The sequence below is a fragment of the Stegostoma tigrinum genome, chromosome 28 (assembly GCF_030684315.1).
Source record: "Stegostoma tigrinum isolate sSteTig4 chromosome 28, sSteTig4.hap1, whole genome shotgun sequence".
In the NCBI taxonomy this organism is placed as follows: Eukaryota; Metazoa; Chordata; class Chondrichthyes; order Orectolobiformes; family Stegostomatidae; genus Stegostoma; species Stegostoma tigrinum.
In genome coordinates this window covers 32,859,430-32,879,365 of record NC_081381.1, presented here as the reverse complement: position 1 = coordinate 32,879,365, position 19,936 = coordinate 32,859,430, and the positions used below count along the sequence as shown (strand labels likewise).

The following is a 19,936-nucleotide window of genomic DNA, read 5'->3' as shown; positions in this document are numbered from 1 at the left end:
TTTAAGCCTCAATATCATGTAGTAACTTCCCACCCTACTCCATCATCCGAGGACAATACATCCTCTGTGAGATACAGTGCCCAGTAGTAAAAACAATACGGAGATTAAGTTACACAACTGAAGCATTACTTCCTGTCCTTTGTATCTGAACATTGAGATAAAGCACCAAACAAGATGCAAGTTCTTTGTTGTGGCACAGGATTCTGAAACAGGCAGAATAAAACAATCTCTGGACAACAAATGGTAAATAGACAAATCAAAATTTAGTAAAATGTTGAATTTCAAGGCAGACCATAAGATGTAAGATCAGGAGGTAGACAATTCACTGATCTACTAATCCTCAACTCTACTTTCCTTCCATTTGACCCATTCCCCTCAATTCCCTTACTGATTTTTTTTTTTCAAAGAAGTCTCAGCCTTGAAGATACTTGAAGACTTAGCCTCTACAGCCTTCCAGTGGTGGAGGGAGTGGATGTGGTGCCAATCAAAGAGGCTTTCTCCTGGATAGTGGTATCAGAGATAATGGGAACTGCAGATGCTGGAGAATCCAAGATAATAAAATGTGAGGTTGGATGAACACAGCAGGCCCAGCAGCATCTCAGGAGCACAAAAGCTGACGTTTCGGGCCTAGACCCTTCGTCTACCCAGCCTCACATTTTATTATCTTGGATTCTCCTGGATAGTGTCAAGTTTCTCAAGTACCGTTGGAACTGCACTCATCCAGTCATGTGGGAAGTGTTCCATCACACCGCTGATTTGTAGCTTGTATGTGGTCAACAGAAGTCAGAAGTACTACTCTGCACACGATTCTGAGCCTGTGACCCACCCTTATGGCTACTATATTTATACAGCAAGTCCATTTCAGTTTCTAGTTCATGGTAATTGACAGGACATTGAAAGTGGTGGATTCAGTGAGGATAACACCATTGAATGTCAAAGGGTAGTAGTTAGATTGCCATCTCCAATAAGAGACAATGTATTGCATTTGTGCAATGTGAGTGTTATTTGTCACCTTTCAATCTAGCCTTGGATATGGTCGAGCTTTTATTGCTTTTGGCCATGGAATGTTTCATATGTTGAAAGATTGCAAAATGGTGCTGAAAACTGTGCATGCAGTGAACATCTCACTTTTGAGCTTTTAATTATGGGAAGGTCATTGATGAAGCAGCTGAAGATGGTTGAGCCGAGGGCACTATCCTGAGGAACACCTGCTGGGATGCCCTGGAGCAGACATGACTGATCCCCACTAACCAAAACCATTTTCTTTTGGGCCAAGTATGACTTCAACAGCAGAGAATCTTCCTTAATTTCCATGACTCCAGTTTTTCTCAAGCTTCCTGATGCCACATGTGGTCAAATGCAGCTTGATGTCAAGGGCAGTCATTCTCACCTCACATGTAGAATTCAACTCTTTTGTCTACATATGATCCAAAACTTAGCCTTGGTTCAAGACTGATAAAAACAGACAAAAAGATTTCAAGATAACAAGGTGTAGAGAGCTGGATGAATGCAGCAGGCCAGGCAGCAGAGAAGCAGGAAAGCTGACGTTTAGGATCTGGACACTTCTTCAGAAATGATTTCAGGCCTGAAATGTCAGCTTTCCTGCTCCTTTGATGCTGCCTGGCATGCTGCGCTCATCCAGCTCTACACCTTGCTATCTCTGACTCCAGCATCAGCAGTTCCCACTATCTCTGAAAAAGACTGCAAGTCCGAGCAAGTCACAACCTTTCAACTACCCATCACTAGTCAACAGTTACAAACAGTTTACATAGTTCATGGACTTCCTAGATATGTTTAGCACATGACTAAAATAAAACAAGTGGATTTCCATTCTGGATTATTTCTAAGATGCAAAAATAAACAGAAAACTTGAATTTGATAAATAACAAAAATCAACCTAATAATAGCTCAACAGACTTATGCAGTGACTACAATGGGCCACAAAAGATCAAGTCTAGACTATTAATTTGTACTTGACCTGATCCAGGTTAGAGGGGGCGATAGGAGGCACTACAAATGGCCTCATCACGACAGGCTGGAGGTAACAAGGGAGGGAGAAATTGCTAATTGCAGATTGCTCACCAGACAAAGGCTCTTTTGGCAATGTGTCTCTTCAGCACTTAAGCACAATATCAGTTTAGCTATGAGCTCCTCAACAATCAAATAGCGCACTGGGATTCAAAGCTCTCACACAATTCATGGTTTCATTGGTGAAATATTAGAAGGAAAGTAACTAAACAGACAACTCATGTACCATAAGATACTAAAATATTTACATTTTCTTTTGTCTAGCAATAGTACTCCTTCTAAAATGCTGTCACATAGGGTCAAGTTTTTCAATGCACATTGTCTTTTTGTGGCACACAAGTTATTATTACTAAAAAGAAAAGCCTGTTTTGGTACATTACAGCTTCTATTAGACTAGACACTCATTCAATTTAGTGGAATAATTGACCAACATGCTCAAATTTAGAAAATAGATGTATAATCTTGCAACTCATTTCTCCCCACTCTTTCTCACCTAATCACCCCAAGCCTGAGCACAATTAGTGAAATCACCAGATGGAATATTTTCTATGTCTCAAATTTTAAGGACCCACGAACATTACAGTAAATACCTACAATCAAGAAAGATTTGCAGGGATATGGATCAAACACAGGCAGGTGGGACTACTTTAGTTTGGAAACATGGTCAGCATGGACTAATTGGATCGAAGGATCTGTTTCTATGCTGTAATGACTCTATTACCTTGATGGTAATTTACCCTGTCTGGTAATACCAGATGTCACACAGAGTCATATAGTCTCAAAGCATGAAAACAGACTCTTCAGTCCAATCAGTCCATGCCGAACAACTAGTCCCACCGCCTGCTCCTGGCCCACATCCCTCCAAACCTTTCCTACTCTTGTGCTTATCCAAATGTAGTCTAAGAGGACTGGCCAACTGGTGTAAGCTTAAGGGCCACCATGCCTCAGGTGATGGGCAAGTTTGAGAAGGTGGGGCCTTCATGGTAATCTCAGCCAGTACAAGAACTGAATTCATGCTGCTATCATCAATTTGTACAGTAAACCAGCCATCCAGCCCACTGAGCTTACTAACTTCCAGTACCAGCAAATACTATAGTCAGAGTCATACAGCACGAAAACAGACCCAGATGTACAATTGCTTCATTTCTAAGAGTAGGAACCATTTATTATATTTATAAGCAGGCCAGGCAGTACGAAACAGAAAAAAAAATCCATAAAGCATTGCTTGGCATAAGGGTTTAAATATCATATTCAGGACATTTTAAATATGAAAAAGGGAAAGTATCAGAGAAAACAGGATTATGAGAAAGAAAAAAACTGCAGTTTCAACACAACCCTAATTAAAAGTCAAAACTATTCATGAACTCTTCCTTTCGAGCAATTTCAGTAAAGGAATGCTAACCCTTTTTCTGATAACCGACAATGTTTCTCAAATCCTTCTCTTTGATAAAGTAGTTATTTAGTGACTAATACAAGGCAGAGCAACAGTTTAAAAAGTTATTTATGATTAGATTGAAGAGAAAATTCTGCACAAAATGTCAGTTGGGCAGGAGGAACCAGGAAAAATTAAAACAAAAACAAGTAATGAAAGAAAGAGATAACAAGGTGTAGAGTTGGATGAACACAGCAGGCCAAGCAGCATCAGAGGAGCAGGAAAACTGACGTTTTGGGCCTAGACTCATCTTCCTACTATCAATGAAAGAAACAAACATCATTCGAAAAGGATTATTACACTCACATTTTATGTTTGTAAACAAAAATAATATTTAATCAGATGTTAATGTTCCTTGTTATTTTGCCACTAGAATGGAAACACTGCAACAGAGCCAAGTACCATGAGCAGAAATTCTTTCATTATAACCAGAGATCCCACGAATAAAAGATGTAGGTTTTTGGAACATATCAAGGGAACTTGGTTCTGTGTATTTTCCCGTGAAAACAAAGCATACATATATATTCAAAACAAATTCCATGCAAGTTTGAGGTTATAGTAGATATGAGTTCATCACTGGTCATTTCCAAAGGTATATTAGCCTTTATGTTTTAGAGAACACTTTCTCCCGTATCTAATTAAGTGCTAGGAGTGGCCTTTGTTCCCTTGATTGGACACAGACTTGACACGTGTCCTTCTCCCTTTAATGGCAAATAGGCAGGTGAACACTGCAGTCAACTTCAATAAACTGTGAGCCAATAAAGGTTTGCTCTGCAGTAAATATTCTAAAGAACAGAATACAGTTTTCCAAGAGGAATTCTCTATTGTGTCTTTTATCAAATCGTAGATTATGGTGTGATGACGTGCGCCTTTACGAGACATTTGTTCTGTCTTATTTCTCCTGAGGAGGGGCATTAGAAACCTGCTGTACAAGGTGCCTGCTCCATAGAAAACAAGAGTAAATAGCTTTGGGTGAACACAGAACAGTACAGCACAGTGCAGGCCCTTTGACCGATGTTGTGCCAACCTATTATCCTACTCAAGGATCAAACTACCCTGCATACTCTCCAGTTTACTATCACCCATGTGCCAAGCCAAGAGTCGCTTAAATGTCCTTAATGTATCTGACTCCGCCAGCAGCGCATTCCACATAACCACCACTGTGTAAAGAATCTACTTCTGACATCTCCCTCGACCTTCCTCCGATCACCTGAAAATTATGCCTCTTCATGGCAGTCATTTCTGCCCTGGGAAAAGTCTCTGGCCATCCACGCCTATCATCATCTTGTAAGCCTCTATCTAGTCACCTCTCATCCTTCTTTCTTTACTCCAATGGAAGAAGTCCTAACTCCCTCAAACTTTCCTCATAAGACCTGCCCTCCAGTCCAGACAGTATCCCGGTAATTCTTCTCTGCACCCTCTCTAAAGCTTCCACATCTTTCCTGTGTGGAGGTGACCAGAACTGAACACAATATTCAGAGTGTGGTCTAACCGGAGTTTTATAGAGCTGCAGCATAACCTCATGGCTCTTAGATTCAATTCCCCAGTCGACGAAAGCCAACACAATCATACTCCTTAACGACACTATCAACATGGGTTGCAACTTTGAGGGATCTATGGACAAAGACACCAAGACCCCCCTGTTCCTCCACAATGCCGAGAATCCCCAGCCATTAACCCTGTATTCTGCATTCAAATTCGACCTTCCAAAATGAATCACTTCACACTTTGAGGTTAAATTCCATCTGCCACTTCTTTGCCCATCTCTGCATGCTGTCAATGTCCCACTGAAGCCTACAACTGCCCTCCTCGCTATCCACAACTCCACCAAACTTCGTGTTATAGGCAAAATTACAAACCCACCCTTCCACTTCAACTAAGTCATTTATAAAAAACAAAATCACAAAGAACAGAAGTCCCAGAACAGATCCCTGCGGAACACCACTGGTCAGCGAGCTCCAGGCTGAATACTTTCCATCTATTCCACTGTCTCATCTATTGGGTAGCCAAATTTCCCTGAATCCCATGCTTCCTTACTTTCTGAATGAGCCTACCATGGGGAACCTTATCAAATGCCTTGCTAAAATCCATATACACCACAGCCACTGCACTATCTTCAACAATGTGTTTTGTCACATCCTCAAAGAATTCAATAAGGCTGGTGAGGCAGGGCTTCCCCCTCACAAAGCCATGCTGACTATTTCTAATCAAACTGTGCATTTCCAAATCATAAATACTCTCAGAATCCTCTCCAATAACTTTCCCACCAGAGAAGACAGTCTGACTGGTCTGCAAGTCCCAGGATTATCTGTATTCCCTTTCTTAAACAACAGAATAACATTTGCCACCCTCCAAGCAACAGGTACTACTCCAGTGGACAGTGAAGGCTCAAAGACTATTGCCAAAAGCGCAGCAATCTCTTCCCTTGCTTCCCATCGCAACCATGGGTATATCCCATCTGGCCCAGGGAATTTATCTATCCTCATGTTTTTCAAAATTTTCAATACATTCTCCTTCCTAACATCAACCTGTTCCAGCATATCAGAGATAATAGGAATTGCAGATGCTGGAAAATATGAGATAACAAGGTGTAGAGCTGGATGAACACAGCAGGCCAAGCAGCAGAGGAGCAGGAAGGTTAACATTTCAGGCCTAGACCCTTCTTCAGAATAAAAAAAAGCTACTCAATACAGCTGTCTCTCTGCTGCCCCATTCATTGTGTTGGCATTCCTTCTCCTAGGCTGGAGGAGATGGCAAGTGAGGAAAACTTTTGCCAAATCTGCCTTTGTCAATGCTGTGTTTTTGAGATGATGCTAGGTTGGAATAGTTGATGAGTAGTACTTAGATACATCGTTTTGTTCAGTATTTCAATAGCTAAAGTTATGTTTTTTGTTTGTATTTTAACTGGGTTGCAAAAAAAAAGTATGTTTTGCATAAAGGCTAGTAGTTTGACCAACTGAATCATATCAGCAATGCAGTGCCTCACACTTTGTTTTAAACAAGTTAAAAGTTAGCCTAGACACTATCTACTTGATACATTTGAGGGGATTTGGTCTGGTCCCTAACAATGGCCCTTATGATATGGACCTACCCAATTTTACAAGACATAACCTTTGAGGTTCCTATCATAACATTAACAGCACTACCTTTTACTCCTGTTTCAGGTATAAATCTGTTGCAGACTTATCTGCACCTTCTGGAGAGGAAATCTATCCTCAACTCCCTTCATAAATTTTGTATGTTGAGGACCAGCTCATTGAGCCACAATGTTATGGCCTGCTGTAAGGATCCTTCTCCCTTATGGTGGGTCCACCAGCAACTACTTGCTCATCTTGCCTCTTAGAATGCTTGCAGAATGAAATTCATCCTGTTCACAGCTTTATCTGGTAATGCAACATCCTGGAGAAGTAGGAGGTTTCTGGGAATTAATTCGTTATGATCCCAGTTTAACTAACTCAAAACAAATGAATCCAAAAATCCCTTCCAGGGCAGGCAAGTGAAAACCTCAAAATTTTAAAGTCATTATGAGTCAGCGTGCTGAAGGAGATCTGCAAAACACCATTAAGATTGATCACAGAAATGGAATTTTACTTGTTCAGCCACCTTAAAACAATGCCCCAAATAGAGATATAAAGTAGTTATCCATTCCCCTAATTCACTTAGCATACATGCAGTCTTGTGCGGTAGCAAACCGTTTTCGTCAGAAATCGTCAAGGTCCATACCCATTCTGGGAGGAACTAGTTAATCTGAACCAGATCACCGGCCAAATCAGAGACATCAGCCAGACATTTAGAAGAAAAGTCAAAAGATGTACAATGCACAAACAGGCGCTTTGGTCCAACGTCATTACCGACCAGAAATCCTAAATTAACCTAGTCCCATTTGCCAGGATTCAGCCCATTTTCCTCAAAACCTTTCCGTTTTGCAAAACACCTACGCTCGGTTCGCAATAAACAACTGCACCTCCCAGTCCTGAACTATTTTAACTCCCCCTCCCATTCCTTAGACAACATGTCCATCCTGGGCCTCCTGCAGTGCCACAATGATGCCACCCGTAGGTTGCAGGAACAGCAACTGATATTCCACTTGGGAACCCTGCGGCCCTATGGTATCAATGTGGATTTCACTAGCTTCAAAATCTCCGCTCCCCACACTGCATCCCAAAGCGAGCCCAGCTCATCCCCGCCTGCCTAACCTGTTCTTCCTCTCACCTATCCCCTCCTCCCACCTCAATCTGCACCTCCATTTCCTACCCACTAACTTCATCCCGCCCCCTTGACCTGTCCGTCCTACCTGGACTGACCTATCCCCTCCCTGCCTCCCCACCTATATTCTCCTCTCCACTTATCTTCTCCTCTATCCACCTTTGGTCCACCTCCCCCTCTCTCCCTATTTATTTCGGAATCCTCTCCCCATCCCCCTTTTCTGATGAAGGGTCTAGGCCCAAAACGTCAGGTTTCGTGCTCCTAAGATGCTGTTTGGCTTGCTGTGTTCATTCAGCTCCACACTTTGTTACCTTGGAGTCTAGCACAAGAACCTGATCAAATGCCTTACTAAAGTCCATATAGATCATGTCCACCACTCTGCCCTCACCAAACCTCTTCATTACTTCTTCAAAACAGTACAGCAACAGTACAGCGGACCATAGTTGGCAGGATACAAATCTATATGAGAGCAAACCCAATGGATTTCTAATCCATTGCCTTAACCACTCACCTACAACTACGACACAAAGAGGCAGAGATTCAAAAGCAGTATAGGTCGTGATGCATTGTTTGAAATGTTGCCTTTTACACATAATTGAAGACTTGTGCGTCAGACCTAGATATGCCCTGAGCCAAGTCCAATGACCTCATATCAACCGCGACAAAAGGCAGAAGCCGAGGGATACTAATATTTTCAAGTTCCCAAACAAGCTGCATATCATCCTGATTTGGAACTATGCTGCAACGCCCTCACTGTCAGTAGTCAAAAACCTGGAATCACCCTTCCTAACATGCTTTGGATGTACCTACAACGCATGGAAGACAGCCTTCAGCTCACCAAGTCTGAACCCCCAAAGCTACACTAAAGTCTTCAACTTGACCCGTAGCCTCAAGGGTTATGACACTTCAGGAGTTCATCCAAGTACTTTTTAGAAAGATTGAGACGTATCCCATCTCAACTACCCTCTGAGGCAGGACGTTCCATATCCTCCCTACACTCCGGGAGAAAAATATTTCCTTAAATCTAATCTAAGCCACCCGCCTCCCCTCCTCCCCTCCTTTCAACAACAGGAACAGCTGCTTTCTATGCACCCTGTCATGCCTTATGCATCTCAATCAGGTACCCTGCGCCTTTCTCTCCTCTAAAAGAGAACAACCCGAGCTTGTACAACCCTTCTTCCTAATTAAAGTGCTCCATCCCAGGCAACGTTCTGGTGAATCTTCTCTGCACCCCTTCCAGGGGAAATCACACCATTCCTCGAGCACAGGGGCCACAACTGCTACAGGACATCAGCTGTGGACGAACCAAAGTTTTGTACAGCTCCAACATAACCTCCCCGCTCTTACAATCTATGCAATGACTAAGAAGTGTCCCATATGCCTACTTTATATCCTATTAATATGCTTTGCTGTTTTCAGGGATCAGTAGACAAGCACCCCAAGATCCCAATGAGCTTCCGAGAGTCTGCTATGGAGTACTCCCTTCCCTTGTAGCTTCTTAGAAAATGCACCACCTCATATTTATCAGGGTTAAATATCTGCTCGTACATTAGGTGTAGAGCAATTTGGACATCCCAAGGTTGCAGAAGGTGATTTACACACGGAAGTTTTCTTTCCTCAACAGTCCTGCATTAGGAAGGATAATGCTGAAAAATACCCAGATCAAGACACTAACAAGTTTGGCCTCAATCCTTCTAAAGATAATTTTTAATATTCATGGAAGCAGGCCACTTGGGCAAAATACTCAAAAAATTGTCAGTAGTTGTGGAATTTTCACCACAATTAAATCAGCTCCTTTAAGGGAACTGGGGGCAAAATGGAGGAAGAAAGTTTAATATTTAACATCTCCATCAGCAGTAATGCAGTGAATTCAACACTGCTAGAAGGCATTTGCTTTGAACATATACACATTTGTTTTGTGAACTGATGATGATAATAAACACATTTGCACGAAAGCAGTCACATCGAAAGCAATCTGGATAAATCAGTATATTTGTTTATCTACACTTCCTTTTCTCAGTGAAGAAATTCCTGGGCATAGTTTCTCAAAATATCCAGTCAGACAATCTTGTAAAAAAAGGTTCTAATCTTTGAACTCAAACTGCTTGATCGTGATAGGCAATAAAGTACAACAATTTAGGAATCAATTATACGCAATGACAGCCATCAGGATGAACTGTCCAGTGTAAACAAACAAAAATTAATGCATGAAACAGAAGCATCTAAAAAGGAAACCACTCAAAGTATATGGGCAATAGCAGAGTTGTATTTGTATTTCCACACAAGAATCCCTGCAAGCTTGGAATTAATACAAAGTAAATTGCTTAATTTATTTTAAAAATTCATTCATGAAATGAAACCATTGCTGGTTAGGCCAGCATTTTTTGCCCATCCCTAATTGCCCAGAGGGCAGTTAAGAGTCATACTCCAGATCAGGTGAGGGTAACAGTTTCCTTCCTTAAAAAGGACATTCGTGAACAGATGGGCTTTTCCAACAATCGACAAAGGATGTGTGATCATTAGACTCTCCATTCCAGATTTTAAAAAGTTATTGAATTATATTTCCACCATTTGCCATGGCAGGTTTCAAACCCAGTTACCCAGAACATTAACTTGGTCTTTGGATTGACAGCCCAGCGATAATACCACTAGACCATCTCCTCCCTATTAAATGCACATATAATTTTCATAAATATTGCCTATGTCCCTCCTGAACTCAGGTAAAAGACAGCGATACAGGGCCCTATTCCAATTCATATCAATTTATGTGGGTTGGAATCTCATTTTCATTCCACTAATAGCAGGATTAGACTAAGTGCACTGAGAGACTTCTTTCTTTATTCCTCTTCCCCCTAAAAGCCTCTTGCAGGAATATTATCCCACAGCATCTACAGCTGGCCCATCCAATACCAGACTGTCCTTTCTTCATATGACAGAGTCAAGGGTCAAAAGACTACTTAGCTAGAGAGTTTAGATACTCTTCTTGCTATGTGCCCAAACACAGATTTTGGCAGAGGATCATTGTTTTACATATGTGGATGGAACTAACAATATTTGAGACGGATTGAAATCATCCGAACTCAAACTATCATTACAACAGACAAGAAAGTTGAGAGACAACTGCCAGTTCGAAATATGAGGATTAGTACTTATTTTGTTGGAATAACCATTTCCATAACATCACGTATAAAATCACATAAAAGATCATTGTTTACAATGCAGCAACTGTTGAGAACACCACCCAAGGCCCCACCCTTCTCCTATTCAAGCTTATTTAAGTATGCCACTTACAGGTAGTCCTCAGGTTGTGTATGGATTCTGTTCACGTGTACAAATCGACTTGTGCACAGACACAAGTGAGAACATAATTCAGGACAATATAAAAGAGCTGTCAATAAAGACAGGAAACACTTTTGTGTGGGACATTTAAAATTACCTCCTCCCCAAATGGGATCGTGTTCATTCGTATGAATCTTTCTAAGTCAGATGTTCAAACAAAAATCAGGGACCCTGTATTGTAAATACTCAGGCACAAGGTATTGCATGTTCACACCTTCAAATGCCCCTTTTACTATTCAAGCTTTGTTAACAAAAATCATCACTGGTTGAAGTGATAGGGATGTGGACAAGCCATCTATCTGGGGTTACTGACTCACACATGGTGGAACCAGCAGCAGAGGGATCGGGGCAGAATGGAGAAGCAAAAGTGGAATAAAAATATCAATTTTATGAAGTTTCCAGGCTCCATCCATGCTCAATAGGCTAATGCATGAGAAATATCGCAGCACAACTTAATTATAGAGGACCCAGTTATTGCTAAACTGACAGGCAAATTAAGAGTCATTGGGGATGCCACAAGGCCCTGATGCTCTTCGAGAAGGTGGAAATTAGCTAGGACTCTTGCTGATCTCCATCAAGTAGTGATTCCCCAGTTCCACCACTTCTGTAACACGTCAGGTAATGTCACGTAAGGATGGATGACTTTCCAAAGATTGATAAAACACTATCATCTTTGCATGCCTGGGCTCATGCACAAAGATGACCACTTGACTTAGCTATCAAGAGGAACTGGCACTTCTAGACAAACATTGCAGAGACCAACATCTCAAAAAGAATGGTGAGGGCTTTGTAAGGAAAAGAAAAGCAATAAAGTTAAATAAGTATCTTCACTGATAACGAAACGTGGGGCTGGGTGAACACAGCAGGCCAAGCAGCATCTTAGGAGCACAAAAGCTGACATTTCGGGCCTAGACCCCCTCCCCCTCTCTGATGAAGGGGTCTAGGCCCAAAACATCAGCTTTTGTGCTCCTAAGATGCTGCTTGGCCTGCTGTGTTCATCCAGCCCCACACTTTGTTATCTTGGAATCTCCAGCATCTGCAGTTCCCATTATCTCTGATCACAAGTATCTTCACTGAAATGGCTTATTTCCAACTCCTCACATTGCTCGACATAATCCCTCAGATCACCCCACTAGCGCTGAATCCTTCATCTATACCTTTGTTATACCCAAATTTGACTGTTCCCTTTCACTTCTTGTCCTATCATAAATCCTCTATAATCTTCATCTCAATCAAATCTGTTCTGCTCATCTTCTAATAAAGTTCCACTCAGCCAAACATGCGCTTGATTTAAAAATGGTCATCCTTGTTTTCAAATCCCACAATGGCCTTATCTCTCAGTCCCACCTTCCGTAACATCCTGGAGCTTCTAGACTTCAAAATGGCACTCCTGCAATTCTGAAGACCTGCACATCTCTTATCAGGCTTTTGAACAGACCTCTCAAATATTAATCCTGACCTTTCTCATTGCACCTTCTCTGCGGCTGTGAGGAAGGCATTTGTTATTCTTGCCTTCACTGGTATGAAGTGTGCACCTTTAATGCCCACTGAGTCATGTGAACCCAGAGAATCAGATGCAAATTTAATATTAGCCAAGGCTTATTAGTATTTGCATTCACAGGGCATTGCAGACATTTAACCACAATCAGCATTGGGAAACTGATAGACCTGTCACTGGAGCCGATCATTCCAACATCCAGGAATGAGCTCAGTCAGTTGGAGATGCAGCATCATCTGGATCACCATGGGCAATCTTGACAAAGACACAGGATTAGAGTCCGCCAGAGATCAGTTCAGTTCCAAGCCCGCACCCTTAGTGTCTCAGATCCAGTCACAACTTCTACATGATTTGATGTTACTTCTTTAAGAACAGAAATGTAACTTGACACAGGTGAAATTTAATACTTTCTTCCCAAGCTCCAGCAGAGTATTATGTAGGCGTTCACAAAAAAAACATTATAATCCAATTCACACTAAATAAAAAGGGTTCCCTTTTTTAACCTCTTCACTTGGCTTGTGCAACTTAGTTCTTTTAACTTAAACCCTGGCAGTATGTCCAAATTTTAGCTGCCATATATTCAATTCAGAGTGAATGCAAAACAGATGCAAAACAAATCACCACAAACGCAGCAATTCACATGACAAGTGTTACTAAAAACAAGAGGTACGAATTATCAAAATAACCTGCGAGCACACAAATGTTTGACATGGGAGGGATACTGCCCACCAAGAAACATCCTTAGCAACAAAATGACAATTTCATGCACATTTTAATTCAAACAAGCAACTAAACCTGCAATGTTATTAAAACTACACAGAGCACTCTGCCGATGCAGCTCAGTTAGTAAGACAATGTACAGCTGAGCTACAGACCAGAATGTAAATTCAATTCTCCAGTTTGTTTCTCGGGAAGCCACTCCAAAGACCAGTGCACTAACTACAGTTGCATTTGGTGGCTCTAGCTTAGACAGAAAAGGAAAATATTCAGGTATAGATGTTCACTAGTCAGGCATCCTCACAGAAAAGCATATCTTTGAATACGAGCCTCAAATCACACTGGGTTAATATATGAATAGTGTCTCTCTTCCCGTATCAGAAACTCAAATGGCACTTTTACACCCCAAATTATGTTTGTCTATCATCGTCAAGAATTGTTGAAGACCGAGTGTTTTAGACTGATACAAAGTCCAAGGCTACATACAGAGGGATGCATCAAAACTTGGGGCAGCCATAGCGAAAGGTTGAATGAAGAAAGGTCACTGTCTCATTCACCACAGCATACTTAGAAACTAAAATCCCACAGACAAACCATAAAGCTGAGGAAAAAATGCTAAAAAGCCACATGAAACAGAAGAGAATTTGACATTGAGCCAAACAATGAGATACTGGGACAGATGACCAGACAGTTACTGAGACACAAACACAGGTGTCAAGCTCATTATGCATGAGTTCATAACTGAAAAGATAATTCCAATGAATCCAACACCAAAAGCTTTAGCACTGAAGAAACCTTGAACATTTTAAAATAGTAAAATTTGTGTAAATACAAAAAAATGCAATTACCCTGCTCCAGGGTAACTAGGCTCTCAAACTACTTTTTATTCCAATTACTTCCAGATGTATTGATGCAATCTGAAACTCCTGGAATTACCTGCAATAGTGCATTCATCACATCGTACATGGACTTGGTGACATCATACTGATCAAAATTTTCAATATAATCAAAAGGCCCTTAGCTCTTCACAAAGGAAAGAATAGAACAAAACTTTTAAAAATATGTTCTGCTCACAAAGTCAAATTTAAAGGAAGAAAACAAAACAGTAACAGTTTAATTTATTTCAGCGTTGAGATAGTCTTCAAATTGAAGGTCAACCTTGTTTCAACAATGTATTCATACAGCCACAGAACCACCAGATAACAATGGCGACACCCAACGGGTATGTGCAAAAGAATAGAAAAACCCTTAAAATTCCAAACTGAGATGCACAGAAAATGCAGTGTTGTCACAAATGGATTCACTGACCAATTGACTCATTAAAATGGTACTGTTAAACATTCTCAGTCCATATGGCAAAATGAAAGGCCCAAAATCATTGTGGAAACTTCCCTTCAGGAGGAGTTGAGACTCTAAATTTTGGAATATAGAGGCAGATGGGTCTCACTGTTTGCGGCATAATGTTAATGGAACGAAGATCAGAGGGCCTACAACTTAATCACAAAGCAGCCATATGGTACAGTGAGCTGGAAAAGGATCATAAATTTCAGGTATAAGTTTCAGAAAAAGCAGCCTGGGTTTTAATTTTGGGATCCTAAAAGTAAAACGTTTTCACAGAGGAAAAACACTTTATGGCTATGTAATTTAGGTATTATTTCAAATGTACAAGTGGTCATGTTCACAAGATTCTTTATTTCTCTGCTCTTCAGTTCTTCCAATTTATCTAGATATCCCAAGCAAAATATCAGTGTGAAAGAACTTTGTACTTAAACTGAAGTTACGACTGAAATGTTTAAGAGAACATACTTAAGGCGTTGATGTATTACTTTACTCTTAAGGCTCTCCAAATGATCCATTAGATAAAAGCAACAGCCGGGACAGGACAAACCCAATGATCATAAATTTGATTATCAGGCTACACTGAGTTTCCTAATCCAACGTGGAGGGGAATTACTGCAGTCCGATAGGCCTCAATGTAAACAAATTAGGCAGGATTCCTACTCCAGATTACTATCTGGTGACCTCTACTGGAAGTGTGCACAAGTTGACATCAACTACGGCCTGAGCTGACATACAGTAGTTGAACAATGATAAAAATTATACCACTGCAGCAGCAAACACCTTGAGGAAACATTGGAGAGTAGCAGATAATAAGCAAAACTAGGCAAATCAAGTGCATCCATTAAAGCAGAATTTCTAAATTCATTTCCCTTAGAATTCTGTCTATTCTAATTGAAGGTTCGCAGGCCAATGGTTCTCAAGTCGAACTGTCTTAGTCAGCCAGCGACCACCAGGCTTGAAAGCAGAGCAGGCTGATTCAACCTGCTTGTTACCTCAATAAAAGTCAACAGTCCAACGTACAGAAAAATCAAGACAAGGAATAATTCTACATTATTGCATAGTACTATTTTTACCATTGTACACAAAATAAGGTATTATTCAGACCTTTAGCTGAAGTAGATACAATACACCATCACAACAAATAACTGGAGGCAAAATGTTTTGTTAGTCCTGCACAGAATTCCACACAAACTCAATGTAAAATCACAACACAAGATTATGTAAAACTTCTGTTTAGGAGGTGCCACAAATCCAATGAAGAGAGTTTTTCAACATCTAAAATAGCAGTGAGCCAAAATCTATATTCCATAAATACTGGACAATTTCACTTGCCATGTACTGTGCAAAGGACATGCTACACTTTGAAAAATCAATCCATATCAGAAACAGAGTGAAGTTTCATTATGTCAAATAAGAGATAGAAAATTGCAAGTATGCAAACAATTTCACAATCTACAACATTCCAGTTCATCTTAATTTGATCTCACTGATGCCAACATGACTGACAAGACTTGTACTTCACCCCACAGTTTAAAACCATCTCCACATATGCCAAGTTGAAAAGGGCAAAATCCAGACGGCACAATTGGGTGTTTCATAATCCAACAGGGCACAGTAAGTATTTCACACACCCGTCATTATGTCATCAAATCTAAGTCTCTGTACAGGATTATTATCAAACAGTAGGCTTGGGGATATCTACGAAATCCCTCACATACATGCAACATTTTAGAACAAAATAGGCACAAAAAATGTTTTACATTGAAATTCCACCATTTCATGTGCTAAAATTAAGCAAACAAGATGTCCCTGATATTTCCCCCTTCCTCTCATCAGTCCACTGAAAATAAAATGATCAATATTAATCATTAGTCAACAACCTTGGTCCGCCGCTCCAGTATCACTTCCCCTCAGCCTTTCCCGGCTTTTTCCAACGCCAGATCCCGTCAGGCCTGTCAGACCCGCTTCGCCGCCAGGCCCCGGGAAGCCGCCTGTATTCCAGGCCTAGTGAGCGGTCTATTCCCCAAACCTGGGCCTCAGGGTCTATTTTAGGCCCTCGGATATCGATGGTTGGCTACGGTCAGGGTTGAAGTGCTCCGACACGGGATCTCCCGCTCCTCCAGCCTACGGCGGGGTTCCCAGCCCCTCGCAGAGAACCTCGAGTTTGGGCGCCACTCCCCGGGGCTCAGCCCCCTCCTCTGTCAAGACTCACCCTCCTCCTCCACCACTGCCGCTTGGCCTCCGGGCGTCGCTCTGGGGAGGAGGTGGAGGCCCGGTTTTTCCTCCTCTCTATCCGCCCTCCTCCCCCTCCACCGCTGTTTGATCGTGGGGTGCCGGGGCCGCTGACCGTGCCGCTCCCGCTCACAGTCCCCGTTTCCAGTCCCTGTCCGTCACAGAACCAGGCTCGGCCTACACCCGGAACTACTTCCAGCGCCGGGACTCGCCAACCCCGCGTGTAGCGCTGCGCCCGCCCGGCGGACCGACCGCAACACCAAGCACGCAGCGACACCTCCGCCGCGGGGAAAGAAGAGCGGGCGAGCACGGCTGTCAATCAGCAAGGCATCCAACTCATGGTTCACGACTTACTTCAGCACAAACTGATGTGGGAGGGCAGAAATCCTTCTTATCAATGGGAAGGTGAAATGAAGTTAGCATTAGCCTACTTAATGTGGAAAAAAAATGAGATCGTTGCCCTCGATTGGTCATCTTTATTGTTTTAATCGCAACAGAAAGTCAGTAATTTCAGTAGGTAACCAAGTCCCATGATATAACTCATTTATTATATATTCTACTTTAAATACTTAATTATTTCCTCTACTTGCTCAGCTTTACAGCTACATAACAAAGTGAGCAAGCCTTGGAAGAACTGAGTAACTGTGATGAGTTTGGGACAGATTTCGATTCTGATATGCGCAATGAAATACAAGTATTTACATATACACTATGTTTGATTATTGCTGTCAGATTACCTTGGCAAAACCTTTCACTTTGCCCTTATCAGGACAATTCAATGGAATACCAACATTATTCTGTATGAGGAGAACGCTGTCAATCTACATTCTCCATGCAATGCTTCTACCAATCACAGCACACCGACCAACCAATGAGCACTCGCCTCTTCTTCCCTTGCATTGAGAATTTTGCTAATTAACCTGATGAATGCAATATGAAGCATTTTGACAAAATATGTATGTTTCAGCGACATTGTATTCATTAAGATCAATGTATAATTTTTAGTTTATATTGTATTTTATTATTTAAGAAGAAGTCAGTTTTAGAGTTTCACTTGTGAGCCTAGTCAGAGGTGTGGAAATCTGTAATGCTTACATGCATTTTCATAAGGTTTTACAACCTTGGCTTGAGAAGTTGGAGGGTTAACAGCTCAGTGAATTATAAGAAAAAATATTGTTGCTTAGTAACAAGACTCCAGTGACACAAAGAAACATAAAAATCCAAAAAGCCAATCAGTCTCTGTGTGGTGTGTGTCAGACAGTGAACAATTGTTAGATCCTGAGTTTAAGGAATTTATATTGTTGACCTGAAATTAAAGTTACAGTGATCCAAGCTTGCAATTTGTCTGAGGTGGCTGTGAGAGACACCAGATGGGAAAAAGCATCAGGTGACTGGCTAGAAACTCAGCAAAGTGAAACCAGTTGGAGTTGAACCAGCCTGAGTCTGTGTAAGGAGCTTAAGCGTGGAGATAGTGTAAACTTTTTTCCTGAGATTTGGGTGTTTTTAAAGATATTGCTGGGGTAAAAGGGAGAGTGTCAACTTGAATGTTTTTTTCTGAAGCTGGTAATGAAAAATTACAGAACAGTCTTATGTGGTGTAATTTTATTTTCTAACCACGTCTATTAAGGATTTTATTCTTTGTGTCCAAAGTACGGTGACAGCCTCTTGCAAGCATGTTCAGGAACTGACCTCCAACATTTTTTGTTAACTGAAGCTAGGATCTAACAAACCACATTCCACTCTAGGATTTGACTGTTCCAGCATTAATTTCAGCTGGGACCATAACAATATAGACACATAACTGTACAATATACTGGTAATTGTTCTATGATATTGCTCTAAGTGAGTTGCTGCTGCAATGTTACAGGGATATTGTTGAGGTGTGAAATTTGGTCATGCCATTGAAAAGATTCAGAAATTTTCTTTTCTTGTTCACTGAATGTGATACTGTTGGCAAAGCTAATAATTATTGCCCATCCCTAATTGCCCTTGAAATCAAACATTTGACATTTTACTCCAAGCCACAGAAGGAAGTATGATGCCAGGTAATAAAAAGAGATAGATTTTAATCAACATCTTATTCAAGGAACGAGAAGTAGAAAGGGAATTAAAGAGTTTGAATCCCAAGCAACGAGAATCTTGGCCAAAAATATTGGAGCTAGTGGGCATGGAGGGTTATGGTCTCACTCTCTTGTCTGCATGATTTTCTCCAGTTTTATAGCCCCCAAGATTTTAATTTAAATTTTAATAGCTCTGCTATTTTTGGCCAAGACTCTAGGTTGCATGGGATCCAAACTCTTGAATTCCCTTTCTACCTCTCTTTCCTCTGATAAAATATTCATTAAAACCTACCTCTTTTTATTACCTAGCCTCACACTTCTTTGTGTGGTCTGGAGTAAAATGTCAAATGTTTGACAAAAACCTTTAGATGGGTTTTATAATGTTAAATGTCTTACATAAGTTGTTGTTGTTGTTGAAGCATACTACAAGAGGATCAGAGATCTGCCATGAGGGTTCTTGGAGGTTGGCACGTGTCAGGTGCCATTGTCCATGGACAATTGGTGTGCGCAGCTGGTGCCCATGGACCATGGCCTGAGATGCTGTCTCATGATGACCAATATGGAGGCTCTTTACAGCTAGCAGTCAGCTAAAGTCACCAAGTTTCCATTGTGACTTCCACATTGAGAATTCTCAGTGTCTAGTTTGCTCTTGGTGGATAGTAGGATTAAAAATTTGCATGTTAATTAACGGTGATTCTGCTGTTAATAAAGCAGTTAAGAAACAATAATCCCCGTTAATCAGCTACTCACTGCTGCCTGATAAGAATCTCCCCTTGTCACTTGGAACTTAGTTAAAAGGTACAGCGAGTTTTTTCTGATGCTGAAATAGCCCTTTTTGGATTTCTCATGTTTTTCTGCAAAATTTCTTGTTACAGCCCATGTCATTCAGGCCCCTGTATGATTCTACCCATGATATTTGGTTATAGAACAGTGATCAAGAAACTTGTCATGATTGAATCTCACTTGTTTGTTATTCCTCAGTTTTGTGCAAAAGTATACAGATTCAGGCATCATTGATGGCAATTTATGACAAAAATAAGACAAAACAAAACCTGTAATATTTAAGAAGATTTAGGGGGATGG

General features: G+C 41.1%; 1 protein-coding gene across 10 annotated transcripts in view; it reads right to left on the bottom strand.

Annotated features, from left to right (window-relative positions):
• The window catches only part of foxj3 (forkhead box J3), a 124,643-nt gene extending 107,661 nt beyond the window's left edge, over positions 1–16,982 (bottom strand). For 9 of the 10 annotated variants that reach the window (XM_048561229.2, XM_048561233.2, XM_048561236.2 and 6 more), the window contains exon 1: positions 16,774–16,982. The gene's annotated coding sequence lies outside the window, so the exon portion shown is untranslated. Of the gene's footprint in view, positions 1–16,441 lie in introns of all 10 variants that reach the window. The other variant, XM_048561230.2, reaches the window with a different exon arrangement.
• Between the last annotated feature and the right edge of the window lie 2,954 nt (positions 16,983–19,936).